The sequence below is a fragment of the Mya arenaria genome, chromosome 11 (genome assembly GCF_026914265.1).
Source record: "Mya arenaria isolate MELC-2E11 chromosome 11, ASM2691426v1".
NCBI lineage: Eukaryota > Metazoa > Mollusca > Bivalvia > Myida > Myidae > Mya > Mya arenaria.
This window is the reverse complement of record NC_069132.1, coordinates 53,839,982-53,861,143: the sequence shown is the minus strand read 5'-3', so window position 1 is coordinate 53,861,143 and position 21,162 is coordinate 53,839,982. Positions and strand designations below refer to the sequence as shown.

Genomic DNA, 21,162 nt, shown 5'->3' with positions numbered 1-21,162 from the left:
AAAATATGTGCGTCTTTTTGTACACGTTTCGCTGTAACATATTATATACCTGAAAAGTACTCAAAAGTACTAATACAAAAACAAACAGAGTATAAACGAGAATGGTTGGTGCATTTAAAGAAGAGTCATAAGAATCTTTCTAGAGATTCAAATACAGCTACATAACAAAATGGCCATCGTATTATCAAGTGATGATATGTGAAACTGTATGCAATAACCATCTATAACAAGCACTGCAATCAGTGGTTGACTTCCATTCACAGCAGTTTTTCTGTAATCATATCAACATGAAGTAGTCATATCTGTTGTCGGCTTTTCAACAATTTGAAAAAGAGATATAACCATCAACTATGAAGTCCTTTTGCAGGCTAACTTTATCTATTATTATGTTACTTGATGTTCTGTATTTTCATTTTAACGTTTACGTGTTAAACTATTTGTTACTATCTGTTTTAATCATTACAATTCCCAATTATCTTAATTAGAGCTTAAATGTAGTATTAATCATCAGTAAAAAGCACTTCCAAAAGCCGATATATTTTATATAATGTTCACCCAAATATATAATAATTAGAAAAAAACTTGTTAAAGAAAATAAGCCTACTATATATAGAACGTTTTCATATTCGTTAAATTGATTTTGATATGCATAACGAATTTGTACGATATGCAATGTAATTTAATAACAAGGGAAGTAATAAAAAAAAATATTGTTTCTATTTATTTATATAAAACTGGCATTTTTTCCAAAAGAGTATAGATTAGTTAACATGTAATATACTTTAAAAAAATATTTCCATTATTGTTTTAATATCATGATTCTGAGTATATGTTTCCGCATAGTAGTGTATTTACACTGCTGTACTGCCAGACTGCTAGACTGCTAGCTTCACATCCATTAAATGGATGTGAAGCTAGCAGTCTAGCAGTCTGGCAGTACAGCAGTGGGGAAATATTACGCTGTGGAAATGTGTACTCTGATATAAAACTCAAAATGAAAACTAATTCTTTCGTCCCAAATATATATTAACGTAAGCAATTCATGTATCTATCTAGTACGTGAAATTATTTTTCTGTCCCATAAACAGATTACAAAAGACTGTTAAACAATGTTTTATTACTTCCCTTGATTATAGTGTTTAACTGTCTTAATAAGAACACTCTACACAATTATACAAAACGGACATCAGTCCTTGCCACGCAGTATGCCGGATGAATTTCAACCAATAAAATTATTTTGTTTACAAAAGTGTCATTTTTACACTGTCTTAATTGCAGTGTACATATTGCAATTGATTATATGCCAAAATATTCATTTTTATTTTTAAAAACATCTTTCGCCGTGTGTTCGTAAACATAATGACAATACACTTTATTAACCTTACAAGTTGATTAAGGACCAATCCTCGGATACTGGATAAAGACTTTCAGTAAACTGGATAATAATGTCCTTAAGACGTTGTTTTTTCTCTACAGCGTCGATATATAACAGTTATTATAAGTTTATGCCGGACTGCGAATATTTTTGGTTTTATTGTGAAAGCCTGATCAAGTCTTACAACTATCATTGTTAACAGTTTTTTATTACCCACTTTTAATAAATTATCTGTTATGTCGTGTATTCACGTGTAGTTTCATTTCGAAATTCCACGCGACCGTCAGCGATGATTCGCGTTAATTTCTGAAAATTCGTATACAAATGAAACTGCACAATTATGTCCATAGAGTATCAGCAGAGATCTGCAGAGATAAGGATCTAAGCTTAGAAAAACATATTGAATAAAGCTTGTGACATACATTTCACTAACAAAATCGTAGGCGGGGGCGTAGCTAGCCCTCTATTCATGTGGATTTATATTTGCTGGGGGGGGGGGGGGGTATGCCCTCTCTGAAAACTTTGAAAACCCTGGTGCAATCTGGTGTATTCTGAGGTGCTTTTTTATTTAGTTATGGAAAATGGTTTTTGTGGCTGGTTCGGGTGATGTCGTTTTTATAGTAAATGCATTTGCATTAAATACATTTGAGAACGCTTTGTATTTTAGCGTATTCTGCGATATTTCACACGGATATGAACTGGTTTGCCAATGACAACAGAACACGTCCGTGTTGGATCGTGTAACTCCGTGTTGGAAAGTGTTGCCTGGGAATACAATTCCCGGAAATTCTCCGAGCCATAAAAAAGGCGTCATGGCATGTGTACCAGATCCAAACCTTAAATCCGTTAATTCTTCTTAAAAGTTCATCTGAAATAAACGAATTGTTTTACTACAAGAAATGCCGGTAATGGCACTTATACATACCATAAAAAGAATCCCAACACGAATTAATTATACCGTTTAATAATGTTTCTATTGAATATTACAAAAACTGGTCTACATAAGCTGCTGATAAGCCTCGATATGAAGTTCTGGCTTCGGTAGCTGCGACCGTATCTCTGTGGGACACATTAAGGAGTTTGCAGAAAATCGTTGAAATCGACCGTTTTAGTTTCAAGTAGTCAAATACGCATACAGCAACTTTGGCTGATTGTTTTGATAGTTTTTTTTGTCAGAATCATGTGGTTTCAGCCGTGTACTCGCGTATAGCAGAACATATAACTTACAATCCAAAAAAGGATAATCGGCAGAAATATGTACCGCATTGTCATAAGTACTAATTCTTCAGGCGATGGATGCACCCCCCTCCCAAAATCGTCCAAGTTAATGTATATATCGGAGTAAAATGTAGAGCATTTTTAAATACATTTTTTTCAGTTTCGGGTTAAAGTGAGGGGCGAATGTCAAAAGGTTATGCCATTAAGTAACACGCCCTTTAACGTCAATTCTTGGAGTCACATCTGATACGTACCTTGCATGCTACTATAGGGTCAGTTTTGGGATCTAAGTTTGATTTAGGTAATCGTTGAATGAAAAACATATTCAATTAATTATTTCAAGCAAGTATGACCATGCGATTGATTAAGTTTGATATGGAATATAACCCCTTAATCAACTTTCAACGAGGGTCATTTGTCACACAATGAAGGCTAATTAATTAACGTTTGAGCGGGTGGAAGTGGGTCAGTTTTTAACGTTAGAAATTGAACCATCATCCGTTTAACAGATAATATTCAACGGGGTCAAAGAATGTTACACCGGCGTTAACATAAAACACACTAAATATTAAGCATTGCGTATTGTGTATAATAATTCTGCTTTTTATGTTGACGGTGCTCATGCGTGTACGTTTGCGTGTGTGAACTATAACAGCACTTAACCAAATGATATCACAGAAACTATTTAATGTGTTAATTTATAATCAGCGCAAATCTGATCGAATAATGTATACTATTCGGACTTTACCAAAAAAAAAGAATGTTGAATTATTAATTTAACATATTTAATAAACAAGATTATTTTTGTTATTTTATACGAAACTAAACTCCCTTATGTTCCTAGTCCGGCCATCTTATTAACATAAACAATTGTTCGATTAACGTCATATAAAACGTTTTAATACAATAAGTATTGAATAAGAAAGAAAACACATAGGATTTAGATTAATTGATATTGCGCCAGAAACGAATTCGGTATGATCCAATATTCTTGATATCAGGCGATTTGTAATGGAAATTTCGAACAAAAGTCACTAAGTCCGAATTAGACAAAAATCCAAAATTAAATGAATATTTGTTATCAAAAATTAGAGATGGGCGCACTTCTTGAGCGAATACGACGACGTTTTTCCCCGCGAAATTTGACGTTATAGGCGCTTTAAAAATAAAATACGTAGAACAAGAAAAAGAAAAATGTATGGCATTGAACGTTGTCAAAAGACGCACTTGATGGCGAAATTTCATAACGGTAAACGAATAATTGGTGATAATATCAGCTATTAGGCTGCTGGAACGCAAAAAAACTTTGAAAATTATTTCAAATATAGAAAATGTAAAAACAGTCCCTAAATGGGCATAAACTGTTTTATTTGTATCGATTTTCAGACATTAAGTTAAAAATTCGCACAGGATCGTGTTCCACCTTAACTTAACACCGATCTTTTTGTACAGCACGACGACAGTGTGATGCATGTGGTTCAACTTTAAAGCTGCTTTGTTAAGTTTTTATGTTCTACGACCACTATCGTTCTTTAAATTTGGTGATTTTCAATCGCATTACCAAAGCTTACTATAGCTTGACTTTTCACTAAACTACATATAACCTTTTATTGATATTTAACTTGAGGCTTCCGACCCATATTTGTTTGGTATCATTTGAAAGGGATTTATGTAAATACTGCATTTCATATTCAATATAAATTACCGACTATATCAACCTTGTCAGTAGTAGATAAACTCCTTTTTTACTTACAAGCAATACTCTTTTGACTTAGTATAAGGAAATTTAGAGGAAAATGTTTTCATTCAACTTTTATTTTTGTCAAATAAAACATTTTCGTTGTTGTTCGCCTAAAATAAATGCAAAGAAAACTACGGTGAAATAGAGGTGACATGTGTGCAATGACTCGCTCCGACGAGTTACTTACTCGTTGTCCCGACTTAACTATACCGTGGCCACGACTTAATCAACCAATCAGAAAATAGGCGAAATGTCATATCTTTTCTTGATTCCTGTTTGCTGATGTTGTCATTCAAGGTTTGAAGAAAAGTTTTCAAGAACAGGTAATTCGCTCATAACAGTATATGATCATCCAACATCACTCACCGTAGATAAGTCTACTTGCCACATGAGCTAAAACAATATGTTCGTCTTAAAGAATCGGGAAAATAATTTACAATGTTTAGTGTTGTCTTTTTATGTAACAATTCACATTCGCATATACATTTTCTCCGATATATTAACTGTTAAATGCTGCTCTAGTCTTTGTGTTTTAAGAAGGTTACAGCATTGCATTAAGAACCGAATAATCAGAGTCTTTATTCATAACAGAGATTTCAACTATGTTCTTAAAATCCTGCAAAGTGTTACAACATCAAGCTTATTCTTTGGGTTAGCATAGTTAGTTTCCACCATTCCGTCGATACATAATTGGTAAAATTCAGAATCACAGCAAATGGCTGAGCGATATCAACTTCATCACAAAATGCTTCTATGTATTCCGTTGTCACTGAACAACTAGGGCGGGGTCTGTTTTGGCTACATGGTCATTCATTGAATAAATTTGGTAGAGGACCACTAGCCAATGTTTCTGCCCTTGAGTTCGTTTTAATGAAAAGTAAACGGACGGACGGACGGACGGGCGCATGCATGCGCATACGAAGGACAAATGAAGATGACATAAGCTTTATGGCCGTTGTTCAGCAGAGTCTGATGTTACATGTAGTACATTTGTCAACATGATAAGAACAATAATGAAATCTTGAACACCTTAATCTTAACGTAAATTTCAAGTTTTTAAAATTAACGTTACGCCTTTATCAATAACAGATACATTGGAAGTTTAGTTATAAATAATATAACGTTGTGTTAACAGACAAACATAACACTACAATAGTTTGCTAATGAGCTCAAGATGCAGACCATGCAGAGAATTCAAACCCAGCTTTTAGGCTTTTAAACTGAAAAAGGTAAAATTCCATATAAACCCATATTAATTGCAAATTATAACTTGCTATCACGAGATTATTTTGACAACAAACAGAAATCTGACCACCGTTCACAAGTGTTTGTTCTCGTAACTTACATGAGCGAATATAACTACCTTTAAGTTATTAAGCTATATCCTTATTTTTGTTCTTTTAAAATCAACATATTAAGGTACATTTGCAATATATTGTAAGTGCACAGAAAGTTTAACATAGGAAAAGCAAGATATGTGCATTGTTATTAATATGTGAGTAAAGTTAGCAGCACAGTCTTATAGCAGCTAGCTACCAGCAGCATCAGCAGCTCGCTGCTATGCTGGTGGCTGCTAGCCGCTACATTATTTTACTATTATCTTACTATGAATGTAATAATCTATACTTACTTGATACTTCTACAGTTTATGATTGTGTGTTCTTTCCAGTTGTATAAAATTATATAAGTATGAGAAAAAATGATATTTCAATGTTTTAGCCAATTCGGTAAAATTTAGATTTCCACAGGGTTTTTTCTAAGCGGCCCACCAATCAACCAATCAAAACCTTTTGATTTGAAAGGCCATTTTTTTCATCGTATAAAAAGGGGCAACGGGACCATACAGACTAAAGTAATCTATATTTATAGTATCGAAATTATGCCTCCATTTTTTTTCTGACAGATTACCATTATTAATATGTATGATAAATGTTTAAAATCCCTTTATCCTCGTAGATCTTTATTTGATGAATACCCCCGAAGTGCCATAAAGGTTAATAGATTATGCTATTAAAATATGCATTTCTTCTGAAAGATTTATCATCGAGCCATAGAGAATCACGATACAAGGTCATTAGTGTTTAGAAAAAATAATGTGACACAATTTCTATAAAATATTGACTCCCCCTATAAAACAAGAACTGTCGTAGGCCAACGCGCTCGACTATTCGCCGCGTTGTCTTAGATGTGATACAATAATTGGTGTATATGTGCTTGTCAAAACAATAAACCTGTAAAATTGAAAAGTTAACAGAAGAGACGCCACACTGCGGCGAAACCAGGATTTATAATGATGGACAGAAGAAATTCAGCATTCATTGTAAAATTCAGTTTCAACTGTATTTTCTTTCTATTTTTAATATAAATGTTCAGTGACCTAGGCCCGAAATGCACTTCCATGGAAGTCCTCAAATAAACTCTTCCGACCTACTAACAGAGGCGGGAATCACATGGTACATTGATACAATTGTTTAAATATACCAAAACGGATGATCAAATGTCGAAAACAATGGTTCCCCTGAAGGATACCGAGTTTAATTTAAAAGAAATGTGCAGAAAGCATGGTATTGCTACCTTATAAGACCATAGTATCACTCAAAATTTATGTTTGTTTTACATGTGTATGTATTAATTTTGAACAAGAGTGTCACTTTAAAGAAAACGTAGAGGCTCAGCACCATACTGATGCCATGGGCTTATATTCTTTAGCCAAAGCCACTTGAAAAGCCACAGGTAAACTATCCGTTTCAGACTGCCGTATTTCGAATAGTTATTCAGTCATATTTCAGGAGATGTGCCTATATTGAGGGAATTCAGTGCAAGTGCACCGACTGTGATAAAGCGTTCGCCACCAACGGGGATTTGTTAAACCATCTGAGAATGGTACATACAGAAGCCCAATTGTGACATTTGTGGTGCTTAATACCACATTCGACGATATCTGGCGATTCATGTGTCATCCCACCGAGAAGAGAAAATGTATAAATGTAGCTGTGGTAGAGGATACGTTTCACGTTCCGGCCTGAGCTATCATAAAAAGGCACAGAAGCGCGCAAATAAGTGATTGAGTGAACTGTTATTTTCATATTAATGTGTTGATTAATTACTTAAAACATTTGAAAAATGCTAGGCTTGAAATGAAACACTTTTATCACAAAAAACGTAATTCAATCGCAATTTACAGTACTCGCTTTTGCCATGGTACAAATTTAAATTTAACAAACTTGGTTTTATAAAAAAAAATCCGAAATCCTGAAGTCAACAAATACATTTTGCAAACGATAAGCGATAGGTGAATACTTGACGAGTGGGCAAATGATTCCGAGAAAATCAATCTGGAGCTGAATGCTGGACGAGTGGTGAAATGATACTGAGACGATCATTGTAGAGCTGCATGCTGGACGAATTTAATATATAAAAAAGTTCAAACTCCAATTTCCAAAATAGCACTATTTTGCGTGGCGTTAGTTTTAAATGTCACCCATTAGATAATAATTTTGTCGCCTATCTGAAATTATTTATACTTTTGTATGCTGATGACACTGTCATTCGATCTGAAACAGCCGATGACCTACAAAACGCTATAATTAATCTTTACGAACAATATCGTCACCAATGGAAACTCACTGTCATTACGTCTAAAACAAAAATCTTAGTAATACAGAACGGCAGAAGATGTAATTATCATTTTTTCTATAAAGGCAATCAATTGGAAACATTTGGTAGTTTTAAATATCTAGGATTAGTATCTAGTAATAGTGGCTCTTTCTATATCGCCAAGGTTGAAATATCAAAACAAGCACTAAGCAAGCATTTAGCTCTTCCGATTGATATGGAAATAGATATATTCATAAAAATGATTAAACCTATAATGTCACCATTGTACCCAAAGTAAGCATCAACTATGTGCACTATTATGTTCAGTAACTATGTATGAGATGTAAACTTACGTAGAAATACCTTTCTTTGGATTTCATATATCAAACATATTTTTTTAATAAAATGTGGTCTTAACAATATAAGGGATTCACATATGTTTCCCAATCACAAATGGCTGACCTGTAATGTAAAATAAAAACTCACAGACTTATTTTTGAATAATTGTTATAGCACTTTTGAAACTTCCAGCAAATGTAGTAACTATAAATTGTTTAAAAACGTTTTTGGACTTGAGAGTTATTTTAAAGCTACTCCTTACAAATTGTTAAAGTTTATGGTTAAGTTTTGAAGTAGAAACCATCGCCTTCCAATCGAAATCGGTAGCTGGACTGGACTTGATTTATTTTCAAGGAAGTGTCCGTTGTGTCAAACTACCAGTAGTATTTGAGTACTACTATCTACTTGAATGCAGTGTACTGAATGATATTAGAAAACGATTTATCGGTAAGAAATACTATGTCCATCCCAATGTAATCAAATTTAAATCTTTAATGTGTTTAGGAAACAATCAATTAAGCAACTATAGAAAGTTGTGCCAATTTGTAAAAGAAATAATAAATACATTTTAGGGCTGTCAATACATATATACTTACCTGCAAACAGCATGAAAGTTACTTTAATCCTATTGATATCACAAAGGTTTGTTGAATGCATTGTTAAACATATGTCTCTCCCATTAAAGTTTATATTGTATATGTGTACATTGCATGTTTTTTTGTTTGTTATTCTTCTCTTTTAAAATAGCCTCGTTTCTAATTATGCATTTCTTCGTCTCATATACTCATTCTGTCATGTTATCATGAACTAGGTACTTTGAATAAAGTTTGAAACTTTGTATTGATTTCATTGTTTATGGCCTGTTATTCATATTATTTGTTGCCTTGTTGAGCACCGAAAGTGAAATGATGTAATTAACACTCTCATTATTTAAATGATCTCTTTTATTATATTTGTTTTGCTAAGGCCGGGAGCGGCTATTATCGTTTTCTTTGTAATTGTGTAACCTTGAATAACAATTATTAGTAGTTGAATCATAGTTTATATATATTGGGCTCAAACTGCACTTTTCCAATTTATTGCATGTTCTGTGCATTGATAGAGGGTTTATTGTTGTAGACTGAGAGTCATTATTTGCTTTAGTCAGGTTTTATTTCATAAAACATTTAACAATTTGGTATTCTGTAAGAATGTTGGTCAATTCGGGTTTTATTTCAAATTAAAAGTAATGATTACTTTTGTAAACTATCTACATTAAACCCAATAAACATCATTAAAAAAGTATTTATGGTTTTGGTCAGTTAGGGAGCCAAATTGATAAAGTTTACAAATAAATGAAGATGTTCTTCATCTATATAAGGTGTTCAATTAAGCACCAAATGTGCAATAAATTGCTAATCTTGTAAGTACATCTGTGATTATCGCTTATGTTTTTAAGTACTAGTGGAGAAATTGTGATAGCACTGGAGTCCTTATCGTCGTCGTTCAAAATATTCACCTTTAGTATTATATGTCGTAGAGCGTACATTAGCACATGTGATTCTTTTTTTTAATTTGTAAACAGACTAGTGTTATCATCGGCTTGCGATGATCGGGTTTTAATCCAAGTGATTTTTATATTAATATGTGATAATATTCAGTTTATGCAATTTGCAATAAAAATGTGTTGATAATACAGTTCTCGATTTTTGATGTAATATGTCCATGGCTGTACATATTTGCAGAAGTCAAAGAATAATTATACAATATTAATTAAATGAATATTGCATGTTCATGTTTAACAATGTTTTATACAAAGTGTATACACACCCAATACAAACACTCATACTGTTACGTTAGTTTAAAGTATAAATAATTTATAAGCTAATTGTTAAGTGATGTAGTTTTGATGCTATAAAATACAATATTTTAAAGGTAAGAGCAAAAATGCATAGCAACATATATGCTCTTGGTTATTTTAAACGTTATAATATGCGAAATTATGTACTCAGTAGAGATACAATGTACAATGATGTTCAGTACGCTTCACATTGAATTAATACTACGGTAAATCGTTATTTATTCCTTCCGTTTTGTGGCAAGCATTTTCGAGTCATTTTTACAGGCTTTCTCCCAACGCACACCAAGATTGCCCTCCTATCAGTTTAGACAGTCGCATATTTTTTCCAACCTGGCAACCTTTCCGTGCTGATGAATCAAATGCATGATACCTGTTAATTGCAAATACTTGAGTTAAGTTATGAGTTAAAATAAACGATAGTACTTAGAAAATTAATTGTTGTGACGTATACAAAGAAATGGCCAATCTATTATGCGAGTTAAGGTAAAGACGAAAATAAAATACCGCCAACACAGTCATTGCAGAAACATTTCCTGATATATATATATATTTAGAGAACTTCAAATCCATATTTTCGATGAGTGTCTTAATAATTCATGATTTTCAAATTACTTTGAGAGAAGAAATCGGGTTATATTGATTTTAAATAAGATTTTTTACCATCAAAATAACGATGCTCGGACTGTTATATAAAATTATTCTTGAAATTAAATGGTATAATACATTATAAGAAGACATATACAACCTCTATAGTACTATTTTACAGGAATAGTGTGCGTTTGCAGCTGTTGTACGGCTTGTTTATCAGCCTAAAAACACTAAGCGTATACAATTATGTAGTGCTTGGGTCGAATAATATTTCGTAAATGCTTGGTTCGAAAAATGGTTGTAGCATTATTTATGCAACATGCGTACGTTAGTATTAAAACATTACTTAGAACATATCGATATGTGTAGCGTTTATTCAGGTCGAAATTTAGAAAAATGGACAGTTTATGCTTGGTTTAAAGTTTTCCGCAGCACATTTAGCCTCGATTGAAAATTTGTGACACGCATTCCAAGTAAACTACAGAACTGTCTGACAAATTGAAGGTACCAAAATACAGAGACAATTTGGCGCTGGAACAGGGTCGATGTTAGGAAATTTAATTGTTTAATTATGAAGAGAAAATAAACAAAAATACAAACCATCTCACTGGGCGCTGCCATTTTACATATGGTATCAAAACAATGTACCGCGTGATTGCATAAACGAACAAGGGGAAATGAAGCTTTCGTCAAATTTCAGTCTTGAACTGTGCACTTTTGTGAGACATTTGCATATTCATAAAGACATAAAAATCCAACTTTATAGCTCCACTTTGGTCATGTGAAGACTTCCATGAATATGTACTCCTCGAATAATGCTCGGTTGATTGTATACTTAAACAGTGCTTTTTGATAATTATGTCTATCATAAGTTGATTTCAAACATTGTTTGGGGGGTTGAGCGCCTAGATATTTAGATAAAACACAATCCGGGAAGTTCGCGGAAATATACTGTTAGATGCAGTTATGTTCTTCTATTTCTCTGAAATTGTATGTATAAGTATATATTGATTTCTGACACACGAAATAACTGTGGCGACGCACTGACAGTAACCCGGAGCACTTACACATTTTAAGCACTTCATGCGATAATCCTCACGGTTTTTATCGTATAAACTACCACATGATTACCAAGCATAGCACAGATTGTCCAAATCAAATAATGTGATAAGAAACAAACCGCGTTTGGTCTTTTACCAGAGTTTGATTGAGAGTTTAGTTTCTTAAAACACTTCGACAAACCTTTTCAAAATACGGCCGTCTGACGGAGCACTGTCAAAACAGTATTTTGGAAACAGGTTTGTCGAGGTGTTTGATGAAACTTATCACCTTGTCAAACTCCGGCCATAAAACAAAGGCAGTTAAATGGTGTTGTTAAAGAAAAGTTATCTTTTATATAAGTCTTCATTTTAAGAAAAATGTTGCCTTCCGACGTAGCATATATGACGTAATTCATCACGTGGTATACAACACTGATCTAGATTGAAATCATGATCATATGCTCAGTAGGAAGACATGGGAACTTTGAAATTAAATAAAAAAAAATTTTATCTTCAAACTGAAGATTCGGAAAAAAACACACAACATAACATGAATATCAAATAGTGGTGGCTTTCCTTCATACAATTTTTCAATATTACCGTTTGAATTAAAATAAAATTCTGGTTGGCGAACTAAATATTTGGAATTGCTTAGGTTTGTGAAATATTTTGAGATGAGAATATCGTTTCTTATTTATTGATGTACATTAAGAAATGGATGTGAAGCTAGCAGTCTAGCAGTCTGGCAGTACAGCAGTGTAAATACACTACTATGCGGAAACATATACTCAGAATCATGTAATTAAAACAATAATGGAAATAATTTTTTAAAATATATTACATGTAAACTAATCTATCCTCTTTTGGAAAGAATGCCAGTTTTATATAAATAAATAAAAACAATATTTATTTTGTTATTACTTCCCTTGTTATTAAATGAAATTGCATATCGTACAAATTCGTTATGCATTTCAAGATCAATTTAATAATTATGAAAACGTTCTAGGCTTATTTTCTTTCAAAAGTTTTTTTTCTAATTATTATTATACTTGGGTGAACATTATATATAATATATCGGCTTTTGGCAGTGATATCTAAGCTCTAAGTCGTGAATTGTAATGATTAAAGCAGATAGTGACAAATATTTTAACACGTAAACGTTAAAATGAAAATACAGAAATCAAGTAACATAATAATAGATAAAGTTAGCCTGAAAAAGGACTTCATAGTTGATGACTATATCACTTTTTCACTTTGTTGAAAAGACGACAACATATATGAGTACTTCATGTTGAAATGATTACAGAAAAAACATGTTGTGAATGGAAGTCAACCACGGACTGCAGTGCTTGTTATAGATGGTTATTGCATACAATTTCACATATCATCACTTGATAATAAGATGGCCATTTTGTTATGTAGCTGTATTTGAATCTCTAGAAAGATTCTTATGATTCTTCTTTAAATGCACCAACCATTCTCGTTTATACTCTATTTGTTTTTGTATTAGTACTTTTGAGTACTTTTCAGGTATATAATATGTCACAGCTAACCTTGTACAAAAAGACGCACATATTTTACCTTCTAGAATCTCAACACACGATGTACCAATTTGCATTTGTTCCACATTTCAGTACTCGTTAAATTAAAAGAAAGGCTATAATAACCGTTTTCCTTAAACTCCCTATAAGTTACTTAAGATATTGAAAATTTGTATAAAATTCATTGATTTTAAAAACGGCTTGTTAATACAAAATTCAACTGAAGATGATATACGAGTCCAGCAGTACGGGGCGAAAAGGGCCCCAGGAGCCAAAATGCGGGGTGAGTATGGTCAACTTTGAACGTGTGTCACAGCCTTTAACGAGTTTTCCCCCAGCAGTATGGTATACTGGGTGAAAGCCAGTGACTAGTAGAGCATCTGGATATAAGCACATTAGGAATCAGATGATATACGAGTCCAGCAGTACGGGGCGAAAAGGGCCCCAGGAGCCAAAATGCGGGGTGAGTATGGTCAACTTTGAACGTGTGTCACAGCCTTTAACGAGTTTTCCCCCAGCAGTATGATATACTGGGTGAAAGCCAGTGACTAGTAGAGCATCTGGATATAAGCACATTAGGAATCAGATGATATACGAGTTTTTTTTCTGTAACGAATCTCAGGACAATAATCTGATATAATGTGTTCCGCTTTGATATCATAATTGTAAAAACGTACCAAAATGTAAAATAAATATTGTGTCGGAGACCGGGTTCGAACCCACGTCGCCAAATTAGCGTCTTCCTGTCTGAGCTATTAAGGCTCACTCCAATCGGATGACATAATTAATCTATACACCTACCACGCTAATATGACTTGATAAAACCGACTAGCCAATCACGCATAAGAAGTGAATTTTACCTGGTAGACATACCCACTAAACTTTTTTAATGGAAAATACGAAATAACTGCTGAACTTAGATAAATTGTTAACTATGTGGTACTTCAGTTAGTAAGTTTTCTTTTTTTTCCGCTAATTTATCATCTGTGAGACAGCCCCTTTAATAGCAAAAACTTTCCTTTTCAGAGCATTGATACTGGGAAGAATCCAATCCGTGTACACGCTGACGGCCGTTCTGGTAAAATTAGTTTTCAGCGTGATTGCTATACTTGTTTAGCTTCATTCTCCACCCAGCGAGTGCAAATCTTTTGAATTTATATGTGTTATACATAATGTCACAACAAATTGAGCATTTGTTCGTCAGATCTGCCGCACCTAAAATTCGAAAAACGAATAAATAATAAAAAAAACTTTTTTTGCGCCCGCACATACTATTTTGCAGCGCATTTTTTTGCTTAGTTCTGAATTTCCTCTATTTTCTGAAGTTCTTTTACCTAGAAATTAAACATGCGATGTCGAATTTAGGAAGGTATTTTCATGCTTTACATTCTTCACCAGCAAAATTCCTCGAGTCAGGACAAAATCAGATCCGGTTAACCGCTAAACAGCCGATATATTTTGCCAGTCTTTTTTGCAGGGAATATTTGGCAGGACGCACCGTTGTATTAATTTTCAGGTTTCTTTCAGTTTTCGTTTCATGTTTGTAAAATAGACGTTTTAAATGAAAGTCAGTGTCATAGTCAGTGGATTTTAGTCTTCAGAAGGCAATAATTATTTATTTGTGTTTCAAGTATTTAATTGTTTTGTTATATAATAACTAAATCGGATTTTGAGGGCAAAACTTGACTTGTATTAAAATACACGGACTAACGACATATAACAATTGAACATGTTTTCATGTGTTATTTGTATAAATTCAAAAATGTATTTATCAGTTTCCATATACTTATAATTGTTATAAACAGATAAAAATAGTAGGACTTGTAAATGTTGTAGAAACAGTCTGTATTTATGCACCAGTCAATTGTACCCCCCCCCCCCCCCACACACACACACACACTCCCCCAAGGTCTGGGGGTATATCGAGGATAGCCGGGGAAATGGGCCGTGTTTTACTGGGTTATGCGCTGGATTTATATAAACCAGGGGTTGACTGGACCAAAAGTCAAAGTCCCAGCAATTCCCCGGACTTTGTGGGCCGTGGTTACAATTGACTAGTGCATTACACATACATGAACAGTAAAAACATAAGTAATATCAGCTTTATAAGTAAAATGACTGTTTTATTTATCTCAATTCTTTGTTCTTATCCACTTGTTTTCTTTCATCGCTTTGTAGTAAAGTGGGCTGCTATTAAAGTGGCCTGTTTCTTTCACGGAGGCCATCATGATATTCTTTTTCACGGCACGGACCTATGAACCATGGGTTCGTGGTAAAGGCGAGGTCTTGAAATAGAAGCATCTTTATTCCACCACCTGATCTAATATAATGACAGGAACGATATTGAAGATGAATATCATTTTATGATTGTATGTGATGTATATAGTGACTTAAGGAGAGACTATATCCCTCCGTATTATAGAAACAGGCCTAGCATGTTCAAATTTGTTAAACTACTAAATGTAAAGAGTAAACAGCTCCTGCATAAAATAGCTGTATATATTATTAAAGCCTCTAAATTAAGAGATACTATTATTAATATTGTGCAATAGAATATTGTATCATTTCCTTCCCTCGTGTAATTATGTGAGATGAAATGCATGTTTTGGTAATGGTATTGTATGCCATTCTTTGTGTATGTGTACATTTGTGATCTATTAACATGTAAATGATGATAAGCTGTATATGCTTAATTCTTAATAAAATTAAAATTTATTCCACCACCTGATCTAATATAATGACCGGTGCCACATTTTGAAATGCTCAATTGATGTATTACTCTTACTAGTCTAAAATGTTTTTGTGATACGGAATGAATACAATAGTTTTCTATTTGGTCTTCGAATAATTGCATGTTACTATGAGGAATGTTGTCATTACAATAAATCCACGTTTAAATTGAAGTTTATAGTAAAGCACTGGATCTTATTGCCCTTTGTTAAGTATTGAGACAGTGTGATACAATCAAAACCTTTTCATTTAAAACTGATTGCAATCAAAAAGCATTTCTTGACATAATTGTATGATAAATTTGGTAAGAAATATACTTTTTATTTTATTTCTTATTTTTCGCTTTGCGCTCGTCTCTGAATTGCCTTCAATTTAAAAAAGTATATTCATTATTTTTTTTGCTCGCTCCTTTTTTTGGCAAAATCCGTAGAACAAATAATCAATTTGTTGTGGCCTAACGTGAATCGATTGTTAATCTACAAATCCATTGCGTTTCATAAGCCTACCTTATAATGCACGAAATGGTAGAGTGTGGTATTTTGGTAGTTAACTTGGTCAGCCTACATTTTCAACAGTTAATAACTAAGTCGCAAGAAGCGATACGCTATGGTCAATATACCACTTTTTGTAATTTGATTCGATTGGCATCGTTTGCTTTGTCGTCGTTTAAAAAACATAAAACTGATATTTGCAAGAAACTTGATACACATGGTATATAAAGCTATATATATGAATACATATAACGAAATATAAATCACTCCTGTATATGTGACGACGCCTGTAGAAAGGGGTACAAAGTCGGCAATTTCAATTTCGAGAAAAACGTGTTTAAAGTTTTGTTGATTTATTTCACTGACTTTAATTGGTATAAGTCACCATTTCTTTGTTAGATTTCTAAATTTTAACGTACAACAATTGTTTAAATTGCATCCATAAAATATACATATTCTCCGACAACGATGTTACCGATAGCGACGAGTATAATAACAACAAGGTTATCTCCCTTATGCATATATACGTAATTTCCGGTTGGTAATTGACAAACAAGAAATTTTCAAACATTTACGTTTTTTGTCTTCATTTGCTGCTTTTCGAGGATGCTTCTGTCGAGTTTTGACAGGTAAATATCATTGCAGTTGTATAAATTTAATATTAAATTTTATTATGTTAAAATGATGTAGAAAAAGGCGAAAATATTCGTCAATTGTCATAAACCCGGAAGTAAACAAATGGCTTGAACTGGCGGTTTTATTTAATTTCCATACCACATTGTCCATAATAATGAATGAAGTTGTATAATTATATAAATTTCTCATCATATGTTTTGGTAGTCATGGGACTAAAGTGTTCCCGATGTACATGTCAACGACACTGATGACATTTTAATAAGGATTTGTGTAACTTATGAATGACCTTCATTTACTAGAAAAACTCAACCTGTCCATGATAACATTGTAGATTATTGAAATCTGTTTATGAGTTTTGATAACAACAATAATGAATTGACAAGAGATCACAGTGCACTACATAACATCATATTGCTATCTTATTTCAGGACAGTATCCATGTTACCTGCCCGGCCCCCTCCATTACAGTTGGGACATTGCCTGCCAGTCTTCTTCCCCAATCATACCCAACCGATTCGTCCAATATTGTTCAAAACTTGATGGAAATGCGGTGTCATCGTAGTTTGGAGTATGTGCAGAGCACTCGGGTACATTTTAGTTATTTATAACTAAAGTTCACAAATTAATAAACGGTTGTTAATTGACAGCTTTTTCCAAGCAAGGAGAAGATTTTTGGTTGCACACATGACAACCTTGTTATACGTAATCAGAAGACATATTGTGTAATACCGAATAATTAACTGGTTTCCATATTTTATTATGAAATCATGCAATATTTTAGATAAACAAAATAGCATGTATAAAATAAAGATGTGTATCAAATGTTGCAGGACAACAAGCAGTTTATTTCTTCGATGAGACTGAATTGAAAGGGAGCAGACACTGTTGTGAGCATGATGATCACTTCTTCAAGTACCATGGCTTGGAGATAAAAAGCAGAAATTGGCACTTTGGTCTTAGCAGGTAGTTAATAAAATGTTCACATTAAACCCTAAAGTAGAGTACCTTAATTTTGAAAATACTTACCTAACAGAATTGAGCCCTAGATTTTTAAGAGTATTCGCCTCAGCGTTAGCCTTTTAATTGGTGTCAGTTACATGTAAACAAAATAACCTTGACCATAACTCAATAACTGTTGAAATTGATAAAATACATCTTTGCATACCTGTTGCCAGAGGAAGAATGTATATGTTAACTTTCATAAGTATGTTTTTTCTATATTACATTTCAAATTTTCAACAATGTTAAACAAAAATAAAAGCTGTTTAAACTAGCCAAGTAACTCCTGACATTGTCAAAACACTGGCATGATATCTTGATCTTTATATAAGCTTGTTTTTTGTGTGTTTTTGTGATGTCAAAATATGACTGATCTAGACATAATTTCTATCAATCCATACTTTCAGCAAACAGGCCTGGCTTTGTGAGGTGCAGGTTTGCTGCATAGGTGATGGTTTAGTTTACCTGATGAAAACCAGAGCAGTTGTGTACCCTGAACTCCTTTCCGAATTCTTCATCAAGGGGATGGATCTTGAATGGCAGTGGTATTAACATGACAAGATCAGAGAATATAGCAGATTAGACATTGAAAAAGACAATGTGTGTGCCCTAGACAGTCTCAACCAAAGCATTGAACAAACTGTACAACCTGTTAATTAACTTTTAGAGCTGTTTGTTTGGACTAGTGTTTGTCATTCTGAAATAAGTAATAACATTATTTCTCAGTACAAGAAATCTGCAGGAATTAGAAGCTGATATTTACTGTAACTATATAAACAAACCTCTTAGGGGTTTAGCCAGGTTAAAGAAAGACAGGGAGCTACAGAAAAGAGACAGGTTTCCATGTTTTAATAGGACACACTTCATTTATCTGTGAAGAATTTTAACATTTTGAATGTTACAGAAAATGTTAGGAATATTGTATAATGTTTAATTGAAGTACTATTAGGTTTCAAGTGCCAAATATTTAAAGCCTGTGTGTATTTATAATCTTGTGAATATAAAGTTGTTATCAAAACAAAATCAATATTTGACTGTCTTAAGCTTTTAATTCTATGAAGGCAGGAGGTTGCCAATCTTACTCTTCATGACGGGTGCTTCCAAAAAAGAACAGGGTGCAAAAACCTTCCATAACTCTTGCTAGAACCCTTTTATCCTTTTTTTTATCAAATTACAGTAACATTGACAATTAACAAATGATGCAGTGATGTTTTTTTATGCTAATATCATCAATTTTTAGTGTCATTAAGTTTTCTTCTAGAATTGATTTGTACATGTAATGTATTGAAAATTGATACTTGTGGTTGCCATGGCTACAACTTGTTTCTTAGTGTAGTAATATGTTTTATATATATAAATACAATATTGCATTATGTAAACTTATAATATTTTAAGAAATAATGATTCAAACACATGTACAGAGACAATAAATACACTACTTTGTATTTTTGTTGCCATGGCAATGTTTCTGTGTATATTTGTTACATTTATTGTTTTTTATTACAGGATTGTCCATTAGTGAAATTGTAATGTGTATAATAAGCATAGCTACAAAAAGCATAGATACATGAAAATACCTATTTATGGATGTACATTTTCTTCATATTTCGATAATAGAATAGATTTTGTACAATGACCCACCTTGGATTTAAATCACCATAGCAACAAAAGTCTTAAACATTTTGAATAATTTTTTTTTTAAATATATTTGTAAAGTGTCTGCCAATGCTTAGGTTATTTGAGTACTTTTTAAGAGCGGCGTGTGTGATCCCTTTTACGTTTAATATTGAATTGCATCGTATTGTGGTTGTCATGGTAACATTTTGATTGCCATTTAAAACTTCAATCATAATTTTACAAGAATTTTGTCACCAGTTCAATAATATGTTATTTTGTGTAAGATATATAACTACAAATTATATAAAGACATAAAAAAAACATGTGTTGTTTCATTTCTTTATCTAAAAAATTATGCCACTATTTGACACTTTTATCGATAAATTGATCGACTCCTGTGCTTCTCTAAATCGTCATAACAACAAAAGTAATTAAGATTTTTACCTCAAATTTTCGCCAAATTGTTTCTTATGATGTACTCTATAAATAACTAACAAAAAGAGCAAATGTCATTTTTGCACCTTTGTATCCCTTTTTACAGGCATTGACACATATAGCAAGCCGCATACATATAGGTTTTAAATGTTCGAGTTATATCCATATTCGATTGGAACATTATCGAGCAAGAATGAGTTCTTATATAGTAAAACGTTAGCTATTACTCAATAACATTCTAAATATTTCAAACAATACGTACATAGTAAATTATTGTCTATGTTTGATAACTTGGATATAACAGAAACATACAAATGAGATTTTTGGCCTAGTTTAAATGATTTCCATTATTTCATTATTTCCATCATTCACTTCAGTGTCATTCAGGAACTGACTTGGAAAGTGGTCATTGTATGTAATGTTAGCAACCGTTAATGCCCCCTTACAGTACATATAGCAAAATATTTGAACCGTGTGTTTTATGCCCCCCCCCCCCCCCCCAACATATTTCCTCTTGACCGTCCTTGCTTGGGTGTGTTATTCCGTTCGCAACCTTTGTCAATCATTACTGGTTGAGAAGCAGTTTCCGACAGTTTTTACAAGTGTTTATTGATTTATTCATACGTGTTAAAATTCCTACTAAAATTGTTTACATTTTAGATAACTACAGCTCAAGCTGCTATTGTCGATATATTTTTCACATGTGTGACGTCACATATAGTGTATCTAATGGGGGCGCCAAGAGGGTACTTACACTGTTCTGATTAGCTGTTGACGAGAAGCAGTTTCCGACAAATCAAATACGCGGCAGATTTTAGGTGCCTATTGTGTGTTTTTTTATCCATTTATTTAATATACTAAATAAAAGACTACAGTACGAGAACTATTATTTAATTTTTCAGCATTTACCAAAAATTAAACCTAAAAACTTACGCCAGTCAATCATCATTCTGGAAATCAGGCAGACACTAAATA

At 33.0% G+C, this 21,162-nt stretch overlaps 1 protein-coding gene and 1 long non-coding RNA gene across 2 annotated transcripts in view; one reads left to right on the top strand and one right to left on the bottom strand.

Moving 5' to 3' along the window:
- LOC128208619 (nuclear exosome regulator NRDE2-like) overlaps positions 1-21,162 on the bottom strand; it is a 62,043-nt gene that overhangs the window by 17,070 nt on the left and 23,811 nt on the right.
- Positions 17,027-20,067, top strand: LOC128207847 (uncharacterized). The gene is made up of 4 exons (XR_008256767.1): positions 17,027-17,129; positions 17,565-17,723; positions 17,967-18,099; positions 18,543-20,067. It is a non-coding gene; the product is annotated as an uncharacterized LOC128207847 (long non-coding RNA).